This window comes from Pelodiscus sinensis, chromosome 12, assembly GCF_049634645.1.
Source record: "Pelodiscus sinensis isolate JC-2024 chromosome 12, ASM4963464v1, whole genome shotgun sequence".
NCBI lineage: Eukaryota > Metazoa > Chordata > Testudines > Trionychidae > Pelodiscus > Pelodiscus sinensis.
The window spans coordinates 11,201,584-11,210,281 of NC_134722.1; the positions used below are offsets into that span (position 1 = coordinate 11,201,584).

Genomic DNA, 8,698 nt, shown 5'->3' on the forward strand with positions numbered 1-8,698 from the left:
TCTTGGCACACCACTTTGGAAAGGTTACCGACCACTGATACAGTAGCTAATATTGAATGCTTTTATGTTAGCATTAACAGTAATACAAACATGACAAGAACTTTTCACAAACACATTCCACAAAAACAGGAAGTGAATGAGAAACCTTTATAGTGTTTGGAAACAGCAGAGTGTTTGTACAGGTTTTTCTTATAAATGCAGAAACAGTCTGGCAATCTGAAAACTGAGCATAGCAAGAATCGCAGGTCAGATTCTTCAGCTTACAAAACCTACATCTTACAGCTTACAAGAGACATGACACCATCTTACAAGACCTACAGATACAGACTATACAGTCAGGAAAAACTCCGAGAAATTTATTTCCCTCACCTCTGCCAAGAGAATTTGACAGGCAAAGGAAAAAAGAAAGCCTCTAAAAAAATTTCATTGTTAAGCCTAGACCAGGAGTGGCAATAATACAATGCAGTTTGCCAGGGTTCACCACTAGTGGGCTGCCACTGCTATATTTACCTGTGCCTCTACAGGTATGGCCAACTACAGCTCCCATTGGCTGTGGATTGCTCTTCCCAGCCAATGGGAGCTGAGGGAAGCAGTGTTCTGAGGCACAGGTAAAAATATAGCAGCAGCTTGCCAGGCATTTACCCTGGCAAACCAGATCCAGCACACAGGCCATTATTTGCCCACCCCTGGCCTAGACAATCCAACAGGGAACACAAAGAGACACACCATTCCACTGAGACTCACATGAGGACATATTTACACATGGTAAAAACCTATGCAGTGAATAAAGCCCCTACAAATCTTTGTACATAGATCAGTGAAGGTTCTTGAATCACAAGAACAGTATAGCCATCAACTCAAAGAGCTCTATTTTCATATACAGAGGGTGCTGTTCTGATCTCTGCTAGAGATTTTGTTTAATTTGCTTCATGCAGTATGCTTTTTATTTTAAGTCCATACAGCATCAATAGCCCAGAAAGCTGCGTGGTTCAGTGGGCTGTTCTTATGGGGCACAGATGAGGCAAGACTCATTAAGAATTAATGCAAACACAGACCGAATCCTCAGCTAGCACAGATCTGCCCACTGGAATAATGCCAGTTTATGCCAACTGAAAATGTGTCCTGTAATCTTCATTTAGCCAGATGGGCACCAGCTAGGATCTCAATATTTCTCCACAGCCCTTCTGTCTCCAATAGAGATCAACTTTCACAGTCCAAGCACACCATAATGGTTGGCTTTACCATATTTAAAAATGTGTTAGCCTGAAAAAGTTCAACCCTACATACTTCTCACATGGGGATATGAGGAATGGCTTTCTGTAGATTAGACAAAACCACTTTGAGCAAGGCCAGAGATAAAGGACATGCAGAGAAGGCAATTATTAATCAGGTGCCTACAACATGTCAGTAGATAAAGGTGAGAATAAGGAAGCAGTCTCATCACTAAGGTTTGCAGACAAATACCCTGGGTTCTAAAGACCACAAGCATGACCACTCTTCTTACCTTCAATGTTTACTACAAAATTGTACATACAGAAAATTGTACTTCTTTTGAATGTCAATTTGTTACTTTGTACATCTGATGAAGCATGAAACAAATCACCCAAAATGCATGTTGTAACTCTAGAAAATGTGTTTTCAATCTAAATAGAGTCTCTTTGGCTGCATCTGCATTTTCATCTTCAGCAGAAGAGTTCTGTTTCAGCGGATGTTTTAAATTTTTCCTCAATGACCACATTATTTGGTTGGAAACCAGACATGTTCTTTGATGCCAGGACTCCACACAAACCATTTGCTCCTCTGGGAGAAGAGGAAGAGTCCACATTGTGTTTCTGGAAATGACATTACTCTCTGTTTCAATCCGAACCTTCCCCTTCAATCATAACGAAAGATAAATTAGAGAATTTAAAAGAGAGAACCATAGGAAATGGTTGGAGGGGGGGGGAGAAGGGAGAGTGAGGAAAGGGAAGAAACTAACAAAACAAGGATTAATACTTTGCACTCAAACAGCACCATTCTTCAACTCATTTCCACACACTGGGAGAACAAATCTGCTGTTTATATTTCCCAATAAAGCTCAAAGCAATATTGTCCCAGACAGGGGGAAGGGGAAGGAAAAAAAGGTGCCGGTACTCCAGGGAAAAAGTTGAGTGAAAAAAAACCCCAGGTGGGCATGCAACCCCTTTAACATATGCAGCCCAAGCCCAGCCGACTGTTGGACATTTGCATACAGAAGTACCGGTATGCTCCATTCCTTCCAGGTAAGCTCTGACTGGAAGTGCCGGTACTGCGTCTAGAGGTGCCGATACTACGTACTGGGCAGTACCGTCACACAAAAAAACACTGGTCCAGAGTAGTTCATTACCCATCTTTTGTTTACTCCTGGAGGAATTCTGTGCCAAAAACTTAAAAATTCTGCATATTTTGTCAAAAGCACAATAAAATTACACCATTTTCAATTATTCTGGTGATGGATACCTGACAGTAAGTATGTCTGAATAATAAAATCAACAACAAAAAATTCAGGAAATGTTCTCTGATAAACAGATTCCTTACTAGACATACTAGCACATTTATTAGAGATATTATAATGTGATTATGTGTGTAAACATGTAGCTGCTGAATTTTTTCAGCAGTTATATGTTCACATGGGGGGGGGAGAGCGGGATTTGGTTTTTATGCCAGCTCTCTATGCATACTGGCTCCTGTCTGCCTCCTCGTGCAGCTGCCTCTGATAGGGTATGTCTACACTACCCTCCTAATTCGAACTAGGAGGGTAATGTAGGCATACCGCACTTGCAAATGAAGCCCGGGATTTGAATTTCCTGGGCTTCATTTGTATGAAGCCGGCTGGCGCCATTTTTAAATGCCGGCAGTTCGAACCCCGTGCCGCACGGCTATACGCGGCACGGAGTAGCTAGTTCGGATTAGGAAGCCTAATCCGAACTACTAGCTACTCCGTGCCGCGTGTAGCCGCGCGGCACGGGGTTCGAACTGCCGGCATTTAAAAATGGCGCCGGCTGGCTTCATGCAAATGAAGCCCGGGAAATTCAAATCCCGGGCTTCATTTGCAAGTGCGGTATGCCTACATTACCCTCCTAGTTCGAATTAGGAGGGTAGTGTAGACATACCCATACAGAGGCAGCAGTACAGTTGCGGGGGAGGCAGGTCCCCACGTGTACCAGTTCCCTCCTGTCCTCCCTCCCACATGCTGCTGCCTCTATCAGCTATATGGGTGCACTTCGCTTTGCCCCTGCACTCAGATTCTCCCAACAATGGAACTATGGTGGGATGAAGGTGGCTGGGGTTCCAGGAGAGGTTGGGGTGCTTGGAGAGTGGATCTTGATGAGGTGGGTGCAGGTGGTTGGGGCTCAGAGGAGTGGGGGGTCTTGCCTTCTTACTTTTATACATAGTAAAGGGTAAGCATGATGTTTTGAGATTCTACTGTAAACATATTCTTCCCATTCAGTCCTAGGTTCAGCACATCAACTTCTAACATTTGTATAAAACACATGGATAGAAAAAAAAGCACCAGTCCTTTGGCAAAGACAGTGCCCAGTACCTTGTTTCTGCAATAATTAAGTGACATCTCCCTCTTTTTTTTTTTTTTTTTTTTTTTTTTAAAAGAGCTGTTGAAAAGTTTCAGTGTAGTCAAAATGCCACTGACCTATTGTCTAGGTCTAGAATCGATCCTGACATTTGAAGCAAGAATATATTGGTACGTTATCAGAAAGAGCAAGAGGGTGGGGAAAAAAACATACAAACACAGAGCAAGAGGTTAAACTGATTAACATCCAGCCTGACAGAGATTTTTGGTTATTTAAATATTATGGAAAGATCTAAGGGTACTAAGGAAAGGCACATACTAGGCCACAGTCTGTCATCAGTTACCCTGCAAACCACACTGGTTTTTGACTATCGTGACAATTAGCAGCTTGCAAAATCAGAAGAGGAAACATAATATAGTCTAAAACTCAGAGCAAAGTGAGAATAACAAGCTCTGGATTCTACACCAGCTCACTCACTGCTGCACTGAGAACCCTCTAGCAAGGCACTTTTGCTAATATTATCCAGAGTCTTCTGACTTGGTATGCCCAACTGCAGACACACTTCAGCTGAGGTTGTGAGTATGTGACCTTCCTGATAACAAGACTTGTAGATGGCTCAGGTTAGATGCCCAAAATTAGTGGACTCTTTTGAAGACTTGGGTAAACTGAGGAGCAGAGAGGTTGAAACCTATCTGTAAAATGGGTTTATTGGTTAACTGATCTTGATTAAGATGAGATCTTCAAATTATGGTGATAGTATAATCCAAGGTCTTTTACCAGGAGGATTTTCCTTCATCTGCTATTTGAGACACACTATGAAATGATTATATTCATCCAAAAGCATATATTTCTCATGGTTTGTTCTATACTTTCAGAAAAATCAAGGAGAAATTACTATTTCTATATAGTATGAAAAACCATCAACAGAACTCCTAAACAAAATTCCATTCAAGTCAACATACTTTAAAAATAATCTCTATTAAAAATCTGGTGACATCTTACTATTAATAAAACATTTCAGTCACACGGGGTAACCAACATTTATACATTCAGTGTTATTTTAGGTGCTTGCAGAGAGATACAGTGTTTAGATGTAATATTCTAATTTGTATAACAGTAGCATGTAAAGTACTCAGTTATACAACTTGACTAGCCACAGCACATAAGAAATTGCTCCTAACCCTAAAAGCTTAAACACTAAATAAACAAGACAGACAAAGCTTGGAAGATAATTTGTATGCCATTTGTATGCATATGGCAATGCTTCCATTTGTACTATATTGCTGATGCTAATCTATCGGGTTTAAAATATTCTTTGTGAAGATATTCCAGGTCCCTCAGGCAAGAAAACAGAAAATTTTCACAAAAATTATCAGAATTATCTATCTGCACATGCAATTACCCGATTTACATGTTCAACTGCAGTAACTATAAACACAATATAAGGCAAGCACTATGCACAGGGCTCAACAAATTAGTCAATCTACTTGCCTGTGACGAGTAGATTTTAAGGCTCTGTCCTCCCTCCTCCCCCCATTTTTGAATTGAGTTGGGTCACTCAAGTCTTCCTGAATTGTCAAAATGGGTCCCCATCTGGAAAAGGTTGGGAACCGCTGGAACAGAGGGACCATTCCCACTTTGTGCATCCCATGAAAAGGCCAAACACAATCGCAGTCCATAAGCATGAAGGCTACTCCCAGAAGGGAAAAAGTATCCTGGCCCTATCCTACTCATCTCACACTAGACAGCAAAAGATGGCTGCAAGCTTGGATTGGAGCAGGCTGTGTCATCCTCCCATGCTCCAAGGAGCGAAGAGTTGCACCTTTAGAGGAACAATCCATGTGACCTGCCTCTTGGTGCAACATGTCTAAATATCACCATCAGACCTTTAAAATGCTGTCAGTACTAACAATGCACAAGCTCTAACATGGAACAAGAGTTAAAATGCAAGGACTGTTTTATATACGTAGATGCATGGATAAGTGGAGCTAAATTGGCAGTATACTCAGAAGAGATGAAACAAAGGGACAGAAGTGAAAGCAATGCTCAGACTACAGCTGGCAGGATCTTTTTGGGAACTTATGAATGAAGAGGATGTATCTGCAATAGCACATACTGACCCAGAGTCATTTAGGGAGACACCACATCCCGTTTCACTGAATCATATACACAGGTGTAACAGATCAGCTCTTCACTCTGCTTTCTTTCTTCCTCTCAAGACTCAACAAATCATGGCAGGGCTCACTGGGAGATTTTCCCCTTGATTTTGCTCTCAGCCCCCAGATTTTTATTTGCTTGGGTTTGAGAATTCCATTTAATGAATATTAATACATTTCAACAATCAAGCATATGCCCGAGCATAGGCTTATGCCTTCTTCCCAGTTTGCGACGTGTGAGGAGGCCTAGCCAGAGTCACACTCTCAATCTGTGCCTTGCCATTTCACGCTACATGTGTTTACAGACTGTGTCAAGCAGGAAGGTTTCAGGCAAGCCCCTCACTAATAAGATGGCCAGTCACCCCAAGGAAGGCTGGAACCTCGATGTTCAGCTCCCTAAACCAGTATTTCTCAACCAGTGGTATGAGTACCCTTCGGGGTACTCAAGAGAAGGCTAGGGGCTACATCAACACAACTGAAATTTGGAGAAAACGTAATTTCTTGTTTTAAGTTTTACAGTGCTTTATTATTTTTGTACTTTTTACACCCAAAAATTTAATCGTCTGCCTGGCTATGATTAAGTTGTTTAAACAAATGTATTGCAATGGTTAAAAAAAAACCAAAACAATGGTGTGTGTCTGAACACTGTAGGTACTGGGGGTGCTTTTTTTTGAAAAAGGGGTACTTTATATAAAAAAAAGTTTGAGAAACACTGCTCTAAACATCTGATAATCAAAGAGCAGGACTCAGGCTCTGGCCATGTTTTCACTGGAAGATGTAAAGCACTGGTAGTTATAGCACTGCTCACACAGAGCTGCAGGTAAACCGGTGCTCTGTCCACACTGTTCTCCCATTAGCAGTAACATTTCTGAGACCTCAATTCAGTGAAGCTACCCATTGCTGTCCAAAAGAACAGATACATGGAGTGAATGTGGTGTGGGCTGCTGCTTCATTAACAGCAGATTAGGATAGGTCACAGGCAGCCAATAACAATGTTTCTGGATCCATGCGGAGTTTCAGTTTTTGAAAGGCACAAGAAACTCTGCTCGGGCTCCTGTACATTTCAAAGAGGAAGTGCCGCTGCTGCGCCTGTGCCCCGTCCCATGGAGCTGGAGCTGGAGCTGGAGCTGGAGCTGGAGCTGGAGCTGGAGCTGGAGCTGGAGCTGGAGCTGGAGCTGGAGCTGGAGCTGGAGCTGGAGCTGGAGCTGGGGGGAATTGGCCCCAGGCTCCACATGACATTTCAAAATGCAGAATGCATGCTAGTCCTTATCGACCAATCGCATAGTCGATGGAAATCCCATTGACTATTCGATTAATCAATCAATATTTAACATCCCTAATTAAAACAGCCTTTACTTCTTCTGGCTCTTATACCTAACTCTCCAGGCTCCAGCCTCTTTGTGTAATTCCTCCATTATTGGGAACTGTCCGATTTGTTATATGCCAGTTTTAGTAGAGAGGCATTCAACTGTATTGACTGTTCCCCCTGTTGCATCAGAGTACAGTACTGCTAATGGCAAACATTCAAAAAATGTGAATGAAACCTCAGAAAAGCAAAATGAATTTGGGGAGGGATTATTTAGCATCTGGTTTGAGCCTTTAGTGTTGGTATTTTCACTATTTTCTCCTCAGCCCCAAGAGATCAGAATTTACTTGTCATCTATATGTTCAGTTACAATGCACTGTTTAAAAGACTGCTTCCTCCTCCTCTCCCCACATTTCCTGGCACCAGTCTATATACCACAAACTATTATCAAGCTGCCCAAATCCCAGTTTCACTATATTTAATGTTTGTGTGTGTGCAGGTATGCTCTACACATGTTTACGTAACACTCATCTAAAAAGATGTCTAAATGTGCTATATTGCATATAGAATTATGCACTATGCCCAAACATAGATAACTGAACCACATATATACATTGTAATGTTTAAACACTAGCAAGTAAGCCAAAATCTGGTTTGACAACTGTGACCATCAAATCTTTTCCTTCATTCTTTGCTTGGAATAAAGAGTAAATCCTTCTGTAGTCCTAAAGTCTATGTCCATGCTTGTCAGTGTGAAAAAATTATAAGGGATTATGAGAGAAAGCATTTTACTGTATATCATATCTAGCATCTGGTAGTATTTGCAGACTTTCAAATAGTAAACATGTTGAATGTAGATCAAAAAAACCCACTTCTGTGAAATTAATGATTTCCAGAATCATTCTTCACAGTCATACTAAATCTGTTTGTCTTTTTCCTCCAGTGAATTTCCATGAAATCTTGGCCCCATTTAAGTCAATGGGAGTTTTACCATTGATTTTTCTGGGGCCAGGAGATCTGTGTCTTCTTTACAGTCCAAACTTACAAGTTGACATGGTCATAAAGCCAACACAATGAGACACACCCTCAGATAGTAAAATATACTTATGCTTAGTTAAAATGCTATCAGGGGACCATATTCTGGACTAGATTCGATAACAGGTTTTTTCCATCACTAGCTGCAAACATTCATATTAAAAAAGAAAGATGATCTCACAATCTCTTGAGTACCTGTTCCTCCAAGATATTGAGAATACTCAATTCCCATTACAGAATAAGACTTCTGAGTACACAAGGCAACCTGCAAGCTGTCATAGAGGGTGCATCTAGATTGCAGGGTTTTTTTCCAGAAAAATGGCTGTTTTCCCAAAAAAACTTCACTTATATCCACACTGCTATTGCGTTCTTTCGAAAGAAAATCGAAAGAATGCAGGGATTTTTCCAACATTGGTAAACCTCATTCTACAAGGAAGAATGCCTTTTCCGAAAGAGGACGGGGAAGAAGGAATCTTTTTGAAAGAAGAGGAAAGAGGAAAACGCACAATAATGGCCACTCCAATAGTAATCACAGCTTAAATGTGAGATGGTGTCCACACTGAATAGACACTATCTTTCAAAAAAGCAGATCTCTTTTTCAATGCGCTTTGGCAGTGTGGATGCTTTCTTTCAGTAGAAGTTTTTTCGGAAGA

At 41.2% G+C, this 8,698-nt stretch overlaps 1 protein-coding gene across 7 annotated transcripts in view; it reads right to left on the bottom strand.

Annotated features, from left to right (window-relative positions):
• Positions 1-8,698, bottom strand: part of CMIP (c-Maf inducing protein) — a 201,118-nt gene that overhangs the window by 185,411 nt on the left and 7,009 nt on the right. The window lies entirely within an intron of this gene.